Source organism: Phoxinus phoxinus (assembly GCF_949152265.1).
Source record: "Phoxinus phoxinus genome assembly, chromosome: 17".
In the NCBI taxonomy this organism is placed as follows: Eukaryota; Metazoa; Chordata; class Actinopteri; order Cypriniformes; family Leuciscidae; genus Phoxinus; species Phoxinus phoxinus.
Window position 1 is genome coordinate 23,566,869 of NC_136892.1, and position 11,416 is coordinate 23,578,284.

Genomic DNA, 11,416 nt, shown 5'->3' on the forward strand with positions numbered 1-11,416 from the left:
AAGCCCACCAGGCTTCGCTGAAGAACATCTTGCTTGAGATCTGTGAGTCATATAATCTAAAGTCAAATTATTTAAATTTATTTGCAATTATGTGACTATGGCATAGCCACTATGCTAATTAGACTGGGAAGTTTGGAGGAAAATGTGCTTGCGATTAAAGGGTACAGACATAAATGTTTAAAACAGACCTTTTAAAATGGTAATCAGGTGTGAAATTTCCATTAGAAAGAAGAAATTTGCTCATTCTACATTCCTGTGGTGGTATTTCCTAAAAAGGTGGTGAAACTCTTACATTTGCAGCACTTTCCAGACACCTGAAACATAGCCCTGATGGATAGAAGCTGGCATATTCACTGATCTAAACCATTAACACGGGTCAAAGCCTGAACTCGCTTTATTAACGCAAACACATATTTTCATTAGACATGATGCATTAAACTTCACATTATCCTTTGGCTTGGAACATTAATAATCAGTCATTACCAATAAGATTCACAAATATTCTTGCTGAAGCAGTTTAATCACATCCTTTGGTGTCCTTTAGGGGGAAACAATTGTGAAACAAAACTAATCGATGTTGTAAAATGTTCTACAAAAACATTTAATATACTTCACCCAAAATTAACTCCCCATGTTTTTTATTAACTAACGTCACATCACAGTTTTTTCGGGGGTGGGGGATGGGGGATATGGGATGGTGGGGGTTGGGGTGGCTTTTGTGGAACCCCATTGGGCTAACCCCAAATAACCTTTCAGTAAATGGATCTTGAAAGAACAATTTTTTCTAACTATCTATCACACCATTTTATTGAACATATAAGAGCCTAAGATAGTTCTATACAGCAATGACCTAATCTCCATAAGGGACACTACACTGTTAAAATTGTTTCTGCAAAACGAGATAGGCCCAGAGTGTTATGTGGCTTCATTTCATAGTCAATCTGTTCAGTCATTTAATAGAGAAAATCATAATTTTACAAGAGTGCTCCTCTTAGATAGTTTCACATGAGAGATTCAAACATAGTGGAAGATAATAGAAAAGACAGAACTGAGCCTCAGAGGAAATAGAAACCTCCATCTAATTATATGCGTTTCTTTACTCAGTCGGTTTTTGGATTTTCAAGCAATTTGCCCTCATACCGGTTTATAATCCTAATGAAATGATGGGATAATCCCACAGATCTAACACTTCACTGCCTATTTGAATAGAAGGTACCTTTATCCGCAGTGGCTTAGTTGTAGCTTATAAATGATACATCTTTACTTTTCTATATTTAGGGGTGTTAAACACTATACGAATATTTAAAGTCCCACTCCGATCATATTTTGAGCTATTTTTAAACATTCCCAGTGGTCTTTAAATTATGATTATGCCATTTTTAGCCAAAATCTCAAAACCTGTGCCGTTTTCTGGGACTTCGCTTCAGCAGAGCGGCAGTAGCTCATTAGCAATTCGCCTCTGCGTTGTGGGCGGAGCCGTTGGCACGGAGAAGCATTACTGTATTATATATATACACTTAATTATTATTATCCGAAGTTAATCAAAGTTATCACCGATCATTATTTCACTCCGAGACGTCGCGGTAAAAAACAGCTCGACTTCGTCTCAATATTTCATCCCTCCCACAGTGATCAATCAGGACATATTTAGTATCGGTGGATTGCTCGGAATTTCGGGATTATTATGATGCTAATGTCACCGCTATATCTGAAAAACTGACTGACTCTCTCACGAGTGATGGGCTTGACACACGAGGGGACAAACGACTGCGACAGGCGAAACTCGTCGCCACCCGGCGTGTGCAAGTCTACTTGGACGAGCGCGGAATTTCACATGCACGAATGTCGCCTGTTGCTTGGCTGGAGGAGGCTGGCTGCCCTCTCTCTTTATGTAATGATGTAATTACTGACGGTATCAGTCTGTGCTCTCCAAACTTTAGTTTTGACGATTGATAGACGGTGAAAAGTGACTTATTTGTGACAGTATGTGTTCCAATTTGAGTATGAGCTCGTGGCCCCGCCCAGTGGAGTTACTACGTCATAACTCCAGTCTATTTTAAACGGCATTTTAGCGTCTGCTACTGATTCACAGACATTTGAATGTAGAAATACTCAGAAATACAACTTTGAGCTTATTTTTCTCAAGATATGTCCTCTAACATCAGAAAAATGCCACAAGAACATGTTAACACCTAGAAAAACATGATTTTCATCGGAGTGGGTCTTTAAATGAGATTTAATTGATAAGATTCACTTGCATCTATTTTCCAAACATGTCATGTACCGTTTTAGATTCTGCTGTCCATGTTTGCTACGAACACTAGATGGCAATCTTGTATAAATGTTCCTCAACCCAAACATATGCCCTCATAACATTGAGATGGTTTCAGTGACTCCATGCTGGAAGTTAGGCTACTCAGTTTCACTGGTCTTTCAGCCCTTATTCACTATTGAAATGTGTATACTGAGGGAGTGTTTGCTCAGTTTAAATGTTTTTATGTGTGATTCAGCATAAAAAATGTCTCGAACGCCTGCCAAAGCCCTCAAAGCAGAGATTTCATATTTCTCAAATACTGGCACCTTCTGTTGTCAATAGTGTGCTATTGTGTGTTTTGCGGCATTTTTTAAATGTGTCTTCCCTGAAAATGTAATATTTATACTTCTCTGTGTGTAAGTGCATATTCATATGAAGGAAAATATATATATATTTTCCATTTCTGGTCATAATCCAGCACTCACAGTGGCCATAAACTTTACAGTGCACACATGACTTCCAATGAATTCAATATTGCAGACATAAAACCCCGTCTTCCTGAAAGGAATTATTATGATGAATTCCTGACATAATAATTTAGTGCACATATGGACATACCAGGCTCCATGCGCACTGGCAGGATTGTTTCTGACCCTACAGAAAGCTTTTATTCTTTATTAGAGAGATGGATTGGAGTGCTGGCAAGCACTTTCAAGTAAAAAAAAAAAAAAAGGGACCAGGAATCGTCCATAGTGGGAACTAAATGTCTGAGACCACATTGAAAATCTGGTATTCAAAATCAAATAAGCCTGGGGGAAAAAACAGAAAGCTTAAGGATTTAAAAAGAAAATGAAAACAAAAAAACATTATGACAGGAGGTATTTCAGATTGTGCTCTGAGGTAATTAAATTTCATGGATAAGGCTTCCATTGAACACATGATGGAGAATCATGCTGGAGAACATGATCATCAGGTTTTACACAAACTTGTGCAGTTCATGCATGGCCTGCTGCTGTCATTAAAGCAAAATGAGGACCAACCAAATACTAAAGCTGCGGTTAGCAAAATGTTGACGAAATTGTAGTTAATTGTAGTGATGACACACAGCTCACACAGACGTCACTTTCAAAACAAGCAGTTTTCTGTTGGTGACCAACTTGAAACCGTTTGGCCTTAAACCAACTTGAACTTGAATCATGCAAACTGCCAATCAGGCAAATTCCTAATGAAATTGAAATTCGACAAACAAACCGCACCTTAAAGGGATTGTCCACCAAAGAGGAAAATCCTGTCATCATTTACTCACCCTCAAGGTTTTCCAAATCTGTATGAGATTCTTTGTTTTGCTGAACACAAAATAAGATCTTTTTGAAGAACGTTGGTAATCAGACAGTTGACGTTATACATTGACTTGCATAGTATTTTCTTTTCCTACAATGTCTATTGTCAACTTAGTGGTTACTGGCATTCAAAATATCTTATCTTGTGTTCAGCAGAACAAAGTATCTCATACAGATTTGGAACAACTCGAGAGTGAGTAAATGATGACAGGATTTTCATTTTGGGTGAATTATCCCTTAGTTCTTAAAAAAAACATTCTTTATTTTTAATTAAATTAATGTATCACTCAAATTGCTATACTGATAATATAAAAAGCAACGCCAATGTTGTTTTAAATAATACAAATTAGATTAGAAGTTGAAATTGTATTTGTTCAATTGCCTAGGGGAAAAAACTGTGTGATTCTGGTACAATAACCACTCCTTTGACAGCATAGTTTCAAATAGCTTTCATTTTAATCTTGTGACACATTAGAGGTCACTTCCATTTGCTTCATCAACATGACTCTCCCTCATGACTGTCGTTCACTAAATAAGGTTTATGTTTATTACTAAAAAAGAGTTATGTATATTCAACGTTGAATTATAACAACGACGTTGCTTTTTGATATTTGGTTAGGGCTTATTAAAGCTAATATTATGCATACAAGGTTTTCATTGCTGCTTTTCTGAAACTGTCAGATGCTTTTCTACGCAAGTAAGACGGGACGGACTACAGCCTCAGTGTTGTTTAGTGTAGGTGCAAACATTTCATAAACTGCCATGAGAAGAAAAATCAATAACACCTCTGCCCCTTCCCATGATATCATCTGTGAATATTTCCAAAGCCTGATCTTGTTGACACTTTAAAGATGGCCCTGGAAAACCGCCAGAAATCTTCACTCCTCTTTCCTTTCTTTTCTAGATCCATTTTTGTCAATGTTTTGGCCTACTCCCTTCACTTCTCAGCTCAACTCTTCAACATTTTAGACAGCTGTGAGCTGCTATCCTTTTTCACTGCGGATTCCCAGTAATCGATTTTCTGTGCTACAGTTTGCGTGCTTCTATCAAATGTAAGTGGATATCCAAGCCAGAGTAGAATTTTCTATTGAGAATTACGTAAATGTACTGGTTAATTATCAATAAAACATATTTTTTTCAAATAAATCTATTTTTCATTATATACCTTTAATATTGAAATGTCTGGGTTTGATTTGAACACTACTCAGGAACCCATCCAGAAGATTATGATTATGTTTTTAATTACGACTGCCAGTGATTGATGCATTGTTGTCGTGAGTGCAAATGAGCATTCAAAGCATGAATTTTAAGAGGGAGAGAGAGAGAGAGAGAGAGAGAGAGAGAGAGAGAGAGAGAGAGAGAGAGAGAGAGAGAGAGAGAGAGAGAGAGAGAGAGAGAGAGAGAGAGAGAGAGAGAGGCACTTTAATATGTCATTTGGGATGGCTCGCATTCAAGTGACTCTTTAGTAGTAAAAATGATTCCCCGCCTTATCCTGATGATGCCGCTCTGGGCCCTCACATCCCAATGTAATTCCACAGAAAATCTGTTGAACCTCTCAGTGATGAGAATGAGACAAAATTGCATAAGCTGATGCACTTAAGAGGACTATTCCTTTACAAATGTCACTTTTAAAGGGATAGTTCAAAAGTCAAAATTTGATATACCGGTAATTTATTCACTCATGTCATTCCAAAACACGTTCTTTCTTCAGTGGAACGCAAAAGGAAATGGTGACCAAGGGCTGTCAAGCCCCTAAATAACTAAAAGCATCATATCTTTTTTTATATACTGTATAGATCAGGAGTGGCTAATGTCGGTTCTGGAGAGCCACAGTCCAGCAGAGTTTTGCTCCAACCATTATAACTCACCTGCCTGTAGCTTTCTAGTAACCCATAACACCATGATTAGCTGGTTCAGGTGTGTTTGATTTGGGTTGGAGCAAAACTCTACAGGACTGTGGCTCTCCAGGACCGAAGTTGGCCACCCCTGGTATAGATAGTTCCATCATGAAACTCTTCCAAGCAGCTGATTGGTTCTCGTAAAGCCGACTGCTTTGGCCAATCGATTTGTTTGTTCTATATACGTAACCATTCCGTCCCGAAATGGAATTTCCATCCTAAAACGGCTCAACTCAGTGCAGTGTGCCATGGAATTTCCCTAGCCCTCCAGCTTCCCCAGCTCCACCTGCCTAGATTAGCTAGGGGGTTCTCATTACTTTCCTTGCAGCTGCTCACATTCCATTCACTATATATATATATAAATATATATATATTAGGGCTGTCCGTTAAACGCGTTATTAACGGCGTTAACGCAAACCCATGTTAACGGCGTCAATTTTTTTATCGCGAGATTAACGCCTAGCAAACTTTGTAGTTTTTTTCACATGCTTTTGCAGCAACTAGTAACGTTATTAAAACTACAACGCCACACCGGATCTAGCTAGACCAGAAACAAAACAACAGCACGCCGCACACACTTGTTTGGGCTTGCGAGCCGCCAAAGAGTGGACGAGAGGCGCAGCGCCGAGCCGAGCCGCGTCTAGCACAACTCGTATCGCACATCGGACGCGCACTTTCTCCGTTTATGGCCAGCAATAAAAACGCAGAATGGCGCCGCCGGTGTGTGTGTGTGCACTCATAGAGAATAATGTGTTCGGATTTTAAATACGCGGCGCTGCGCTTCTCGTCCGGTGTGCGACTGCGACCCTCTTTAACGTTACGTTTTGTCGTTGTGAACTGAGCTATCATCGCAGCACTTCCAGTCTGAAATACCACTTGATGGCAAGCACACACACACACACACACACCGCATGATGCGATCTCAGCACACTCGTCACTATCAGTAACGGTACCTCGTCAGTATTTCTGTCACCCTTTTATTGATGGACAGTGTTACATTGTGTGAGAGATTATTTGCTCCAAGTGAGAATGAATTGAACAGTATATGCCAATCTTGTTTTCAATAAAAAACATTTGCACAAAGCAAGCCGATCCACTTTTCCATGTTGATAAGAGCATTAAAATGAGAAAAAATAATGGGACAAGAAGAAATCAAGAGACATTTAGAATAGATAAAAATGTGCGATTAATCGCGAGTTAACTATGACATTAATGTGATTAATCGCGATTAAATATTTTAATCGTTTGACAGCCCTAATATATATATATATATATAAATATATAATAGTTTTTGTGGTCTTTGGATAAAAGAAAGTCAAATGGGTTTGGAACAACATGAGAGTGAGTAAATAACAACCACATTTTAATTTTGTGGAAAACAAATATTAAGCATATATCGTATGCATTAAAAACAAATATGTTCCATGCTGAGTTTAGAACTGTTTACGAATATGAAAGCACAACAGAAGCAACACAAGTAACTGCCTGTGGCAATGGAAAGTTGGTATAGCAGTGGGTTTAATTTTCATTTATGCTAATTACTTCAAGCATGTTTGGAAAACAACTTTTCCATTGTTTATTTGGTAGCATGTGAAATAATAATGTTGCATCCCGCTTGTTTTTCTTTATTGTTAACGTATTTATGCAATTATTATAAGATAGTGATTTTATTTATAGGTTGGACAGTTTCCCTGAGGTTTCACATTAAAAAGCACATTGATGCCTTTTTCACACAAAAATTCTGAGATCAGCACACAAGACACATGAGACTTTACTGTACTTGTTGTAGTTATGCATCATACTAAATATTCCCACTATTAGTTAATTTAGTAATTATTAGTTAATAAAGTTAATTGTCTGCACACACACACACAAACACACACAAACACACACACACACACACACACACACACACACACACACACACACACACACACACACACACACACACACACGCTTTCACTTGCCAAATCCACTCGCACTCCTGTCATGTTTCTGACAATCCTGTCTTTCCACTGCTTTAGTGAGCACAATCCACAGGATGAGGACAGGATTTTCATCAAATGTTTCCAGCTAACTTGAATAGACAAGAGTGTGCTCAATGTCTGATCCTTCTATGTTCATTCAAATCACAACTTTAAACGCTTCAATTCAATTTCAGATATATGTCCCTGAGAATGACAAAAGGAGTGAAGCTAGGAATCAAACAAACAAGCAGCTTTTTACAGAAGTCATCGGGGAAAAGGCCTGCACCATCATTTGCTCTCGTTCTGTATGTTGATGTTTGGATGAACAGTTAACATCAACTGTACACCAAAGAATGAGAGCAAACATGATGGTACAGGCATTTTCCTTTTGTGATTCTCGTGGGACGTCTTTCTAAAATTGAATTGTGTTTAAAGTTGTGATTTTTATGGAAGCTTGTTTCCACCACAGAATAAAACATTTTAAAAGATATTTGGGACTTTTTATCTCACAATTGCGAGTTTAGTCGCAATTGGGTGTTATAAAGTCAGAATTGCGAGATATAAACTCACAATTGCGAGAAATAAACCCGCAATTCTGACTTTACAACACTCAATTGCGAGTTTATATCTCAATTGCAATTCTGACATCTTTTCTCAGAGTTGTGAGATATAAACTCGCATTTCTGAGTTATAAATTCCAATTCTAAGGAAAAAAGTCTATGATTGGATCATTATTGCATGTTCTCAAAACATTCAAACCTATGGAAGCTTGTTTCCGCCACAGGATAAAAAAATAAACTACTTTTTATCTCACAATTCTCACTTTATAACATGGAATTATGACTTTATATCATGCTTCTGACTTTATATCTCCCAATTGCATGTTATAAAGTCATAATTGCGAGTTTATTTCTCGCAATTGCGAGTTTATATTTCACAATTCTGACTTTATAACAAGCAATTGCGACTATATTTCACGCAATTCTGAATTCAGAATTGTCCAAATTCTGAAAGCCAGAACTGCGAGATGTAAACACGCAATTTTGAGAAGAAGAAAAAAGTCGTTATTTTTTATTCTGCAACAAGCTTAGGTTTGAATGTTTTGAGAACATATGAAACATAATAATCACTGCAATAATGATCCAATCATAGACTCTTAAGCATTTGCCTATTTAAATCCAAACAGCGACTTTTTGTTTTTGTTTTTTTTGGCCGCTTTTACTGACCAGGTAAACCTTAACCTCTCCATGGATGTTTTCTGTCATTTCTGAAAGTAAAAATTCTCTTTCTGCTGCCTTATAGCCACCACCTTTCTTGTTATTGGAATCAATCCTATTTTCCTTCTGGTTTCTGGGAAGCATCCAATTCAGTTTTCAAGAAGGCACTGGCTTCTGAGATGGGGTCCGATGATGGGGTCTGCACATAACAGTGGGAGGAAATCAGAAGTTGACTCCATCTTGACTGTTTAACTGCTACTCTAGTATCCTCCCCCTGGATCACACCACACCGAGATAAATCTGCCTAAGGTTTCAACAGCGAGTGGGTATATTTACCTGAGTTGATTGGCAGCGTGAAAATGAAATGTTAATCTAGGCAGTGCTCGTCAGCCTGCCGTGTCTAAAAGCATGAAGCCATGCCAGAGTTCGCACAGACTCCGCTGTGGACTTGGAAACCATTAGCGTGATTACATTGGTGGGGGAAAATCCTTCATTTCCCCAAAGACTCACTGCCAAATGGCATAAAACTCGAATTCTAAGCTGCACACTAAAATGAACAAAGGATACTAGGTGTATAGCATAGGTAGCCTACATAAGCAAACTGTGCTGGTAAATTGAAGTTATTTTGTCATTCAGAACAGTTTTCTTTAAAAAAAAAAAAAAAAGACAACAACAACACACATTTAGGCTCTTTGGAAAAACATTTTCCAACACTTTTTGCTAAACTCAAAAAATATTACATATACATACAATTCACTGCATTTTCCATCTGAAATAAACACTAGTAAAACACCAACGCATTTTAATCCTCTTCACAAAAATTATAAACTAATACATTTTTACATTTGCATTACATAACCAACTCCATGTGTGTCGCTTTTCATACAAGTACACTTGCTTGACAACACACCTGGTACACTGATGCGGTCCTGTGAAACGCTTTTTCGTCTCGTTTTTTTTTAATAATAGACCCAATAGACTCTATGTATGAACGCTGCTGACGTATTTCCGGTAGAATCTCAGCCAGCGTCTTTACTTCTGCATTTCGCGTTCTATAGCGAAGTGTACTAGCTTCAGAACTTTAATAAGATTCATTTTCTCAGAAACGGAGACAACTATTTTAGAAACCGATTCGCTAGTCGGATTTCGCATGAAATTAGAGAATACTCACCCTCAAAGTTGTTGATGTAGCTCGAAATATATAATTTAAAGCCCTTCTCTTTCTTACTCTTAGGTGTGACAGCTAACTGCCTCACAATATTGTTAACATCATTCACGTTAACCACTGGAAGTTTTTGTAAACAGCGAGTGTTATTTGCCATTATCTCCACCTAATGCAAAAACGTCTTCCGACGCAGCACCGGATGTAACTGGGCAGGCTGAGACAAAACACGGAAGAGATCGTGCATAGAGCCTATATACTGTAGTCCGTCTATGAGTAATCCCACTTCTAGCCAAAATAACATTGAATTTGGTTACATGTTGATTTTTCCTAAATAAATTGTGGAGATGTATGATGTTCCATCATCTAAGCAAAGCCAACAGTGATTAAGGTGTTTGGTTTCATTTCGCACGAACGCATGGTCTATTGGCGTTAGCGGAAGAACGCTCTGATAACGTTACCTGTTAGCTTGGGTTTAGTGTACAGATAGTATTCATTTCAATCGCATTACAGCATTAACCTTTTAGCGACACTGGACATTTAATTTCCGAACTGCCGCTATACATAGAATAGCAAACATAACGCTACATAAAATGTTGCAAATTTCATGTTCACCTCTTTATGATAAAACTGAACATGCTTTGACCCCTGGTTTCAAAGACGAGGCCTTATTAAGCATATTTCCAGACTAAAATGCATGTTTGAGCTATTATAACTAACATGTTATAACTTGCACTAACATATTTTAAAATATGTCACTGCCATTGTTTTGTCTCAAGAATAACACCAGTAATGTTTTTTCTCTCTAAGACAAGTTTCTGAAAGCTTTTTAAATATCATGATGGAAGTTGGAACTAAGGCCTAATCCTGGCTTAATCTAAGCCCTGTCTGTGAAACCAGGCACTTGAAAATTTCACAAAAATGTCAGTCTAGTCATGTTTTTTTCAATGAGCTTGAATTGGGGGGAAAAAATCCTTTGCAAATCTGCTTGACATTTATCCTCAAAAACTCTTATTTACATGCTATATGGCACCCAACTCACCCAGATTGATGCTGTTTGCCCTGCATCTCCTCCCAGAATGCAATGTCTCTCTTCAGGATGCGTACAGGTTACTTCATGCCGTCTCACTCATCCACCTGCAACACTCCGTCGTCACGGAAGAGAGCTAAGCCCCCCATTTCCAATGGAAATTTCACTTCTGATTCACGGTGCAGCTGTGGCGGCTGCCCTACTTTTAAAAATGATGAGAGCACAGGGGATCTCACCGAAAGGGGCCATTTCCCCTTTACAACTGGGCTATCCTTACAAAAAATAAGTATACTTAAAGTTTATTTGATTAAGTAATACTTTAGTAAATGTCAAGTATATTTTTAAGCATACTTTATGCAGTAAGTATACTTATATCAATGAACTAGAAGTATACTTGTAAGTGTACTGTTTCAATACTACTTTTTAGTGTATAAAAGTGAACTAATACGTATACTGATAGTTAACTAATCAAATATTTTTGGTTTATGAAAGTACACTTTGAAGTATACTATCAGTGTACTAGTTTAGTAGTTTTATGCTGCAAGCAT